This window comes from Trachypithecus francoisi, unplaced genomic scaffold (assembly GCF_009764315.1).
Source record: "Trachypithecus francoisi isolate TF-2019V2 unplaced genomic scaffold, Tfra_2.0 Contig01558, whole genome shotgun sequence".
NCBI classification, from domain to species: Eukaryota; Metazoa; Chordata; class Mammalia; order Primates; family Cercopithecidae; genus Trachypithecus; species Trachypithecus francoisi.
This window is the reverse complement of record NW_022681440.1, coordinates 6,852,561-6,862,900: the sequence shown is the minus strand read 5'-3', so window position 1 is coordinate 6,862,900 and position 10,340 is coordinate 6,852,561. Positions and strand designations below refer to the sequence as shown.

The 10,340-nt window shown below is 45.7% G+C and overlaps 1 long non-coding RNA gene across 1 annotated transcript; it reads left to right on the top strand.

Moving 5' to 3' along the window:
* Nucleotides 1-4,275: 4,275 nt before the first annotated feature.
* LOC117064025 lies at nucleotides 4,276-9,024 on the top strand. Its single transcript, XR_004429225.1, has 3 exons — nucleotides 4,276-4,346; nucleotides 7,918-8,053; nucleotides 8,967-9,024. It is a non-coding gene; the product is annotated as an uncharacterized LOC117064025 (long non-coding RNA).
* Nucleotides 9,025-10,340: the final 1,316 nt, after the last annotated feature.

The window sequence follows — 10,340 nt, the reverse complement described above, 5'->3', positions numbered from 1 at the left end:
GAGTGAATAAGTGAGTGAGTGAGTGAATGGGTTTGTGAATGAGTAAATGGGTGAGTGAATGGGTGAGTGAATGAGTGAGTGAATGGGTTAGTGAATGAGTGAATGAGTAAATGAATGAGGGAGTGAGTAAAAGGGTAAGTGAATGAGTAAACGACTGAGTGAGTGAATGAGTGAGTGAGCGAGTGAAGGAGTGAATGAGTGAGTGAGTGAATGAGTTAACTAGTGAATGAATAAGTGAGTGAATGAGTGAGTGGGTTGCTCAGAGGAGATGAGGACCGGAGCTGCCCTCTGACTGCTACAGTAGACAGGGGCTGAAGGAGGAGTCTGAAGGGTGGGATGTGCCCACCCAGTACATATACCCTGCTCCACACATCCCCAAAGAAACCCAATCTCAGCAGAGTGGTCTCTTGAGAATTATTAGTAAGAACCTTTTTTCCCAATATTTCATATATGCAGGATGATTTCTTACTTTCCTTTAAAAGGCCAATCGTTTTTTGGACTTGGAATTCTCCACTGCTGGTCCACACCACTGTATTCTCCCATAGGAGCATCCCCCGAGTTGGAGAAAGAGTCATTCCCAGGAATGGACAAAAGCCAGAAGGGCATCATCAGATGGGGCAGCTTCTCCTATCATCCTCCCCTTCCTGCTTGGGTTACCCTGAGTGACTGGGTTTGGAGGTCTACAAAATGCGGACATATCAAATTTGGATAAAAGCCTAAGCAGTTAAAGAGGCTGCAGTGCTAGCAGGAAGGTCTTTGTCTCCCGGCATCCTCCTCCCCTCCAGTCTCTGCTGGACCCAGGACTCTGACTCCACCTTCGGCCCTGGGGGCTTCCTTCCTTTCTTCCCAGCCACTGAGCCGCCTTGAGCTAATCTGCAACCTCAAAGGCACAGCCCTCCTCCTTTCTTCCTGCCTCTTCCTCCATTCCCACTTTCCTTCTGCTTCTTTCGGGACTTTGGAAAGTCCAAGAATAAGCAAAACCGTAGACCAGAAAACGCTGCCTTCAGCCCATTCCCCTCCCACCAGCTTCCCTTCAGACTCCTTGATCTTTAAAAATTATTTGCTTTGTATCTAGATGCTAAACTTTATGTAGAAAACAGGTGGGGTTTGTTTCTTGGCCGGGTACAGTGGCTCACACCTATAATCCCAGGGCTTTGGAGGCCAAGGCGGAAGGATTGCTTGAGGTCACATGTTTGAGACTAGCCTGAGCAACACAGGGAGACCTCGTCTACAAAATTAAAAAAAAAAAATTAGCCTGGAGCGGTGGCACATCTGTAGTCCCAGCTACTTGGGAGGCTGAGGCAGGAGGATCACTTGAACTCAGGAGTTTGAGATTGCAGTGAGCTACGATTATATCACTGCACTCCAGCTTGAGTAAGAGAGTGAGAGACTATCTCCTAAAAAAATAAAAATAAAAAGTGCTGGAGTCCACATCCAAACCCACAGCCAATTGTGACATGTGGCTCTTTTATTTTTACAATCCGCCTCTCTTGTCTAAGTGCCAAATGACACTCACATTGTGTGTAACTACTTCCACCTTTGTCTGGCTTCTCTTTCCTTAAGTATTAAGAATCAGGTTGCATAGAGTTCTGAGAAAATAAAATAATGAATCAGCTGTGTGCCGTGGCTCACGTCTATAATCTCAGTGCTTTAGGAGGCTGACACAAAGATTGCTTGAGACCAGGAGTTTGAGACTGGCTTTGGCCACATAACGAGATCCTGTCTCTACAAAACATAAAAAATTAAAATAAAACATTCGCAGGACCTGGTGGCACACCTGTAGTCCCAGCTACTCAGGTGGTGGAGGCCTGAGGATTGGCTTGAGCCTGGGAGGTTGAGACTGCAGTGAGCCGTGATCATACCACTACACTTTGGCCTGGGTGACACAGTGAGACTCTATTTCTAAATAAATAAATAAATAATAAATAAATAAATAAATAAAACCAGGTAGAAGCTTCCCAAGACTTTGATGCAGAAACAGGTTGCCCTGAACTAATTAAAATTAATATCTAAAAACTGGAAAGAAAGGAAAGAAAGAAGTTGCATTATTTCTGTAAAGTATGAGGCCATTACAAGTTTTACTTTCTCTAGGACATTTTCTCAGTGGTGTTAACTGAAGTCCACTTCACAGAATAACTTCATCTCCTGAGCACGTTGGAGAACGATGGCTAAAGAGACTTCCTGGCACTCCCAATACTTTTAGTGTCACATGGAAGCAGCAAGAGTCATCTGTGTGAAACAGGTGGTTACAGCGAAAGACATTGGTTTGTTCTTTCATGAACGTCATCGGAACAGTTCCCTAATGACTAGTGTTATGTCAGAAAATGGGGGGAGAGAGCTGGTTCTTTATTGGCAAATAAGTTACATAAATTTCCCAGTTAGAAAAACAATCATGTAGCCTTGTCAGATGAGGTCAGATATGCCCTATGCCTCAGTTATGGAATACTACCTCTGAATATTGATTGACAGGTATCTTCCACAGACCTGTGACCTGTCGCTGTGTACAAGCTTGAATTCACAACTACCATTCCTTGAAGCTCCCTTGCTGCCCACGCTGGACTGAAGTGGCTCCCAACTGAGGCATTCAACAGAAAACTCACTGAAATATTTGAAACCACCGCCATGAACAAGAATGCTCTTCATAGGCCGGGCGCAGTGGCTCAAGCCTGTAATCCCAGCACTTTGGGAGGCCGAGACGGGCGGATCACGAGGTCAGGAGATCGAGACCATCTTGGCTAACACGGTGAAACCCCGTCTCTACTAAAAATACAAAAAAACTAGCCGGGCGAGGTAGCGGGCGCCTGTAGTCCCAGCTACTCGGGAGGCTGAGGCAGGAGAATGGCATGAACCCGGGAGGCGGAGCTTGCAGTGAGCTGAGATCCGGCCACTGCACTCCAGTCCGGGCGACAGAGCGAGACTCCGCCTCAAAAAAAAAAAAAAAAATGCTCTTCATGTGTGCCCGGATGTACACCCAGAGAGTTATCTTGTTAGTTGTATATGCCAGCATCCGGCAGGAGCTTTTATCTTTTTTGGGTGTCAACTTTGAGATTCTGATGTAAGCCACAGACCTCTTCCTCTGCCTGCAGGCACGCCCACCCACAACCACATGTTGCCTGGTTTAGAGAACTCCTGAGCCTGCAGCTGCGTCCACCTACAGGAGGAGGAGTGAAGCCCGGACCAGGGACAGGGTCAGAGCTGTGGTCAGTCATCCATGGGCGGACAGCTCTGCATTCTTGGGAGGGCCCAGATACCCTCTTCTCTTGGAAGGCCAAGCCCAGAGCCTAGATGGTCTTGAACCCAAATAGACTTTGTGTTCTAGGGAATGAGAGACGCATTCACCAGGGGAAGAAACTGGGGATCTTGGTCCTGAGTTTGTGGGGCAGACTCTTGCCATTTTCCTCCCCCTTTCCCTACCATGCCCTATTTGAAAAGAGGTCACTTCCATTTCAGTGAGCCAAGATCGAGCCACTGCACTTCAACCTGGGCAACAGAGTGAGACTCTGTCTCAAGAAAAAAAAAAAAAAAAGAGGTCACTTCAAAACTTCCCTGTTCAAACAGTTGACCCTTGAACAACAGGGTTTAAACTTCGTGGGTCACTTACTTACACATGGATTTTCTTTCACTTCTGCCACCCCTTAGACAGCAAGACCAACCCTTCCTCCTCTCCTCCCAACTCCTCCTCCTCATCCTACTCAATGCAAAAATGAGAAGAACCTCTATGATGAGCCACTTAATGAATAGTAAACACATTTTCCTTATGACTGCTTTATTTCCTCTAGCTTATTTTACTGTAAGAATACACTATACAATACATATAACACACAAAATATACGTTAACCAACTATCTGCGTGATCACTGAGGCTGCCACCCAAGAATAGACTATTAGTAAATTCCTTTTGGCGTAGTCAAAAGTTATTGTCCGAATTTCAACTGTGTGACGGGTTAATGCCCTTAATCTCTGCATTGTTCACGGGTCAATTGTATTGCTTAAGAGGTAGTCATTGGAACACTCCTTAGGGGCTATTTTTTTGTTTAAAAAAGTTTTTGCCACAATGGGCCACTCATATAAGGCCCTAGGATTCCTCACTTCTGAGCTCCTGCTACCACAGACCAAGTGCTGATCATTTTTGTTGCTCAACATACTTGTCGTTTCCATCCATCACAGGACCCACTCTGACCTTCCAGGAGCTGCTCCTTCCACTGCCTGTGATCCTGAAGGTCAGCACGTCCAGCCAGGCCAGGTAGCGAGATCAGTCCTCTCCTCTGCCCCAGTTCATGGATGGGCACAGGATGCGGCTGGTGGCCGTAGTCCACTCGGTTCCTGCTAATCCCACTGGATCATCAGGTGAGGAGAGTCAGCTTGTGTAGTGAAACCAAAGAGAGCCGCGAGATGGAGAGTGAGAGTGAGAAACCAAGAGAGTGAGACACACACACACACACACACACACACACACAGAGAGAGAGAGAGAGAGAGAGAGAGAGAGACAGAGAGAGAGAGAGACAGAAAAAGTCAGAGAAGCAGAGACATAGAGAGACATAGAAAGATGGAGAAAGAGATGAGGGGAAAAGAGAAACAGAGACACACACATAGTCTTAAAAAGAGACAGAGAGAGACAGAGCAGCCAGGAGAGAGACACAGAGAGGGAGAAACACAGACAGACAAAGTGAGAGGCAGAGAGAGATGGAAAGAGAGATGGGGAGAGGGACAGAAAGAGAGAAGCAAAAGCACAACATTCCTTGAATTGCTTCTCCCTGAAGTCACCATTCTATTTCTGCACTTCCAGTCGCCACCAAGAATCTTTCTAAGTCACCTGTCCTCCTTCCTTCCCCATCTTCTTCATGCACTCCTACTAAAGCCTCCTGAAATCTGCCTTCCCAATAACAACTCCTCCTTGAAATGTCACTACTGACTTCCAAACAACCAGCAAATAAAAAAGGTTTTTAAAACAATGACTTCCATCAGTTTCTCAGTTTTCCTAAAGGTTATGGTGCTGTTTCTTAATACCTCTCTTGAAAATCTTTCTCTTTGTTTTTTTATTTCTTTGCATGAATTAACATGAAAATAGAGCACAATATCTTATAGTGAATATAGACTATAAATGATGTTTTGTGCATACCTTATTATTAGTGATAAACACTGCAAAAGTAATTTATTTCTGCCATTTCTTTCTTACTATGGTTTAAAAGTGTCCCCCAAATTTCAAGTGTTGGAAACTGAATCCCCCATGCAGTAGTGCTGAGGAGAGGGATCTTTAGGGGGTGGTCAGGTCATGAGGGTTTCACCCTCGTGAGTGGACTAATGTTGTTACTGGGGGAGTGGGTTCCTTATCACAAGAGTTGGTCTGTTACAAAAGTGAGTTTGACCCCTCTTACTCCTTCATGCTCTCTTGCCCTTCCACCTTCCTGTGGGATGACATAGCACAAAGGTCCTTGCCAGATGCCCACCACCCCTTAACCTTGTACTTCCCACTTCTAGGACTGTGAGAATTGAATCTCTGTTTTAGTAAATTACCCAGTCTCAGGTACTCTGCTAAGAGAAGCAGAAAACAGGCTAAGACAAAACGTTTTAGGATCCTCTTCCCTCACAGTTTCAGTGAGAAGTTTATAGCTTTGTTTTGCTTTGTGGAAGATAAAATGGTAAATAGTAGGCATAATTTTGAAGGTTTCTCCTTCCATCCAAATATTTGATTCATTTTAAAATTTCTGTTACACTAGTTAGTTTTTTTTTTTTTTTATTTTTTTGAGGTGGAGTCTCGCTCTGTCGCCCGGACTGGGGCAGTGGCCGATCTCAGCTCACTGCAAGCTCCGCCTCCCGGGTTCATGCCATTCTCCTGCCTCAGCCTCCCGAGTAGCAGGACTACAGGCGCCCACCACTCACCCTGCTAGTTTTTGTATTTTTAGTACAGACGGGGTTTCACCGTGTTAGCCAGTGTCTCGATCTCCTGACCTCGTGATCCGCCCGTCTCGGCCTCCCAAAGTGCTGGGATTACAGGCTTGAGCCACTGCGCCCGGCCTACACTGAGTTATTGACTCTTGCTTCTGATGCCTCAGAGATGTCTGGAAGAAAACCACAGAGAAAACCTTGAGTGCCATGTAGTCTGTCTTATCTAAGTGCCCTCTGGACTTGGAGAAGGCTTTTTCTGTGAATCAGAGAGCTAACAATGTAGCCCAGCTCAAGACACTTTCCTGGAAAAGCTTTCAGAACATAGCCATTCCTGGGGAGCATCACAGCTTTTAGACTTCACAACAGGCACCAGAGAACAGTCAGAAGACCATAGAATATTTTGCCTGAATTCCTTCCAGCATTGTGTTCCAGGAACCTTGAAACTCCCTCCCCCTCCAAGTAGGTCTTAGGTTTCTCTTTCCAAACCCAAACAGACTTGTGTTTAAACAATCCCCAAGAAGAGGATGTCTTAGCATTACATATAATTGAATTGTAAATCTTCTAAATTCAGAAAGAAAGAATATGGAAATAATTCAGAAGCCCTTGAGTTTTTAGCGAGAAGAATCTGCAGTGAGGAGGAGACTCTTTTTATCCTGCGAATTTCCGGCGTGCTTCTTCCACACACGATCCTTGCTTGTGTCTCTCTCCAAGCCTGTCTGTGAATAACCACTCATCCTTCCAAGCTCAACTAACATGCCATGTGACAGAAACAGTTGGTTCAACATCCATTTCCTCCTCCTCTTGTGACCAAGGCTCCACACTAAATGCTTCATTCCCCAGCTGTCTTTGTGCACCCATGTGGCCATGTGGGTCCATTCTGGCCCATGTGATATAAGTAGAATTGTTGAGCAGGACGTCCAAAAGGACTCCTTAAAAGGAGCCAAACTACTGAGTATGGCTTTTTAAAATTTTTTCTTTTCCCTGCTGCTTTGAATGCAGCTGTGATTGCGAACAAAGCTGCTCTCTTGGGGCATGAGGTGATCTAGAAGATACAACCACCTTCAGTCAAAGTGCCTGAGGGAATGATAGGAGAAGCTGGGCTCTCTGATAAGATCACAGATCCAGTGAACAGGGGAGGATTGAAAGCCTTCAGATTCCTTTCATGTGAAAAGGAATTTTTTTTTGTATGTGTGAGCCTCTGTTAGCTTGAGTCTTCTGTTTTATGCAGCCAAACTTAACCCTAACTGACACACACCGTCTACTCATATTTTATGATGCTCTCTCTAATCTCTTAGGTAATTGTGTCCTCCCAGAAACCTATGGAGAGCTGAAGGGGTTTTAGGATCATGGAATCCACCTTCCTCCTTTGGTAAAAGAGGACAAAGGCCAGAGAGCAGTGCGATGGCTGAGGCATGCGATTGTAAACCAAAAGGTGCCTGAGACTGATCTCAATCCATTTAAAAGTTAATTCTGCCAAGGTTAAGGCCATGCTTGGAAGAAAAAAACACGGAATCACAGAAACAGTCTGTGGTCTGTGCCTTCCTCCCAAGATGATTTTTGTGAGGGCTTCAGTAGTTAAAGGGGAGGAGGCTAAGAGGTGGGCTGGAGGGAAGGGTGGGCTGGAGGGGAGGGGCGGGCTGGAGGGAAGGGTGGGCTGGAGCAAAAGGGCGGGCTGGAGGAAAAGGATGGGCTGGAGGGGAAAGAGGGAGCCTGTGGTGTTCCTCAGGTTGCAAGAGAAAGAGAGCAGGTGGGGAATGGTCAGTTTTGTCTTCATCTCACATGCGGTAAAGCAGTCCTTTACATAAGATAAGGTGAACATAGAGTAGCATCCTGTGGAGATATGTAACCCTTTATCTGTAGCTATCTGCTTAGGAACAAGAGGAAAGGCAGTTTCTTGCATGATTCAGCTTCCAGCTTAATGTTTTTTTCCTTTTTGGCTGTGAATTGGGGTCCCGAGGCTTTATTTTTCCCTGCACACTATATTGTATCTGAAAATTGTTGTTCGGGACCTAAAGTTGTTTACTTACTCCAGCTACATCCCTTAGCTCAATTTCCATTTGGAGTGGCTTCTGGAAGGCTGGAATTGAAATCCACCAGTGCCCATTTCAAGGTGTTCCCAACATTGCCTGGAAAAAAAGGAGCCCGGATACGCTTCCCTGTGGATGCAGGTCAGTCATCATAATGCACAGAAACAGCATTGACCTCAGCCTGGAGCCATTGTCCTGAAAGGGGATTCTTCCCAGCTCGGGCCTGAGACTGATCCCTGAGAAGCGGCCCCTCCATCCCTGAACCCTTCCTGCTTGTGTCTCCTCACTTCCTAGTGAGCACGGCATTCAGGCTCAGAATGCTGCAGGCCTATCCCACTGGAAGCTGCCGAGGTGCCTCCTGCCACACAGGACGCCCGGCACAGCAGCAGGATCAAGGGACCAGCAGGGAAAAGGCTGCAGTGATTTGGGGAACAGCCTGAAAATCACCTGGAGCCTGGTGGCAGGTGGTCCCACCTCCTCCCCAATATTAGGTCCCAGAAAAAATGACAGTATGAGCAGCTCATGTCACCATTATTAGCAGAGTCTTTTTATTCTTTCCTTAATTTTTTGCCATTAAATTGAGCTCTATAGACTCATTTTCTTTTTCTTTTCTTTTTTTTTTTCTTTTAGACAGAGTCTGGCTCTGTCGCCCAGGCTGGGGTACAGTGACGGGATCTCAGCTCACTGCAAGCTCTGCCTCCTGGGTTCACGCCATTCTCCTGCCTCAGCCTCCCGAGTAGCTGGGACTACAGGCTCCCGCCACCATGGCCGGCTAATTTTTTGTATTTTTAGCAGAGATGGGGTTTCACCGTGTTAGCCAGGATGGTCTCGATCTCCTGGCCTCGTGATCCACCCTCCTCGGTCTCCCAAAGTGCTGGGATTACAGGCGTGAGCCACCCTGCCAGGCCTATAGGCCCATTCTCTGCTTTTAATGCCAATACATGAAATTCCAGAGCTGCTTTTGTAAAAAAAAAAAAAAAGTTTCATTTTCATTATTATTTATTACATTAATTCTATTATTTTATTCTCTTTTTTTTGTTTGTCTTGTGTTTAGAAGAACTTCAGCGTGAGGGGGGTAATCCCTGCTGCCTTACGGCTGCAAAAGGAGAGAGAAGGAGCCTCTCCAAAAAAGGGTTACATGAAAGCCCTGAGGCGAGATACTCACTTCAGAGGGTTCAAGACAAGGACATTCACTTTGTTCTGTGCGGTGTGGAGACGCGGGTGAGCATTCCTCAGTGGCACCAACTGGTTCCCTCTTGTCCTCAGCTTCCAGTGCCCTGGGACATGTCATTTGGACAAAACACTTTTCCATGTCCTGCCATCCATTCCAAGGAGGCAGGAGAAAAGGGTCTGGAGGCAGGAACATAAGGCCGATTCACCCTGACTTTGGAGAACTAAATCAAATGGAAACTCTTGGGCCATGACAGGAAATATCCTCTCCATTTACACAGGGCGTCCACCGAGTACATGACTTTGTCATTTGACTTCATCCTCTTCATTTACATAGGGTGCACACCAAGTAACCAATGGAAAGCTCTAGAGGGGATTTGAACCCCAGAAACTTCAGTAACGGGCTCCCTGTGCTCAGGCGCTCCCACCCTGTGGAGTGTGCTTTCATTTTGCGTCAGTCTCTGCTTTTGCTGCTTCATTCTTTCCTTGCTCCTTTTTTGCGTTGTGTCCAGTTCTTGGTTCAAGGCTCCAAGAATCGGACACCTTCAACCAGTAACATTATCTTAATATCTTGTTTTAAAACTGAATTCTGTTTTTCATTTGTTTACCTAGTTTTTAGAAAATGACAATGAAATGCAACTTGGAACTTACCACAGCTTGATACGAGGGTCACTATGAGCTATACAACAGGTTTGATGTTTAAAAGTTTGCAACATTTTTTATTGCTCTTTCATTTACAAACTACAGTAAATATTTTATTTTTTATGTTTTATTATGAAATATATGACACATAAGAGTCTATAAAATTTGGGTGGGCACGGTGGCTCATGCCTGTAATCCCAGCACTTTCAGAGGCTGAGGCGGGTGAATCATTTGAGGTCAGGTGTTCAAGACCAGCCTGGCCAACATGGTGAAACCCGTCTCTACTAAAAAAAATACAGAAAGTTAGCTAAGCATCATGGCAGGCACCTGTGATCCCAGCTACTCGGGAGACTGAAGTGGGAGAGTTGTTTGAACCCAGGAGACAGAAGTTGCAGTGAGTCGAGATTGTGCCATTACAGTCTAGCCTGGTCTACATGAGCAAAACTCCACCTGAAAAACAAACAAACAAACAAACAAAACTGAATGCATAATCCGATAAATAATTGCGCTGATGTCATCATCCATTAGCATCGAGTGTCTTGAAAGGCTACAGTATGCCCTTCCTTGATCACCTGGATCTCCCTTCTTCACCCAGACATAGGACTAATGTGTTAAT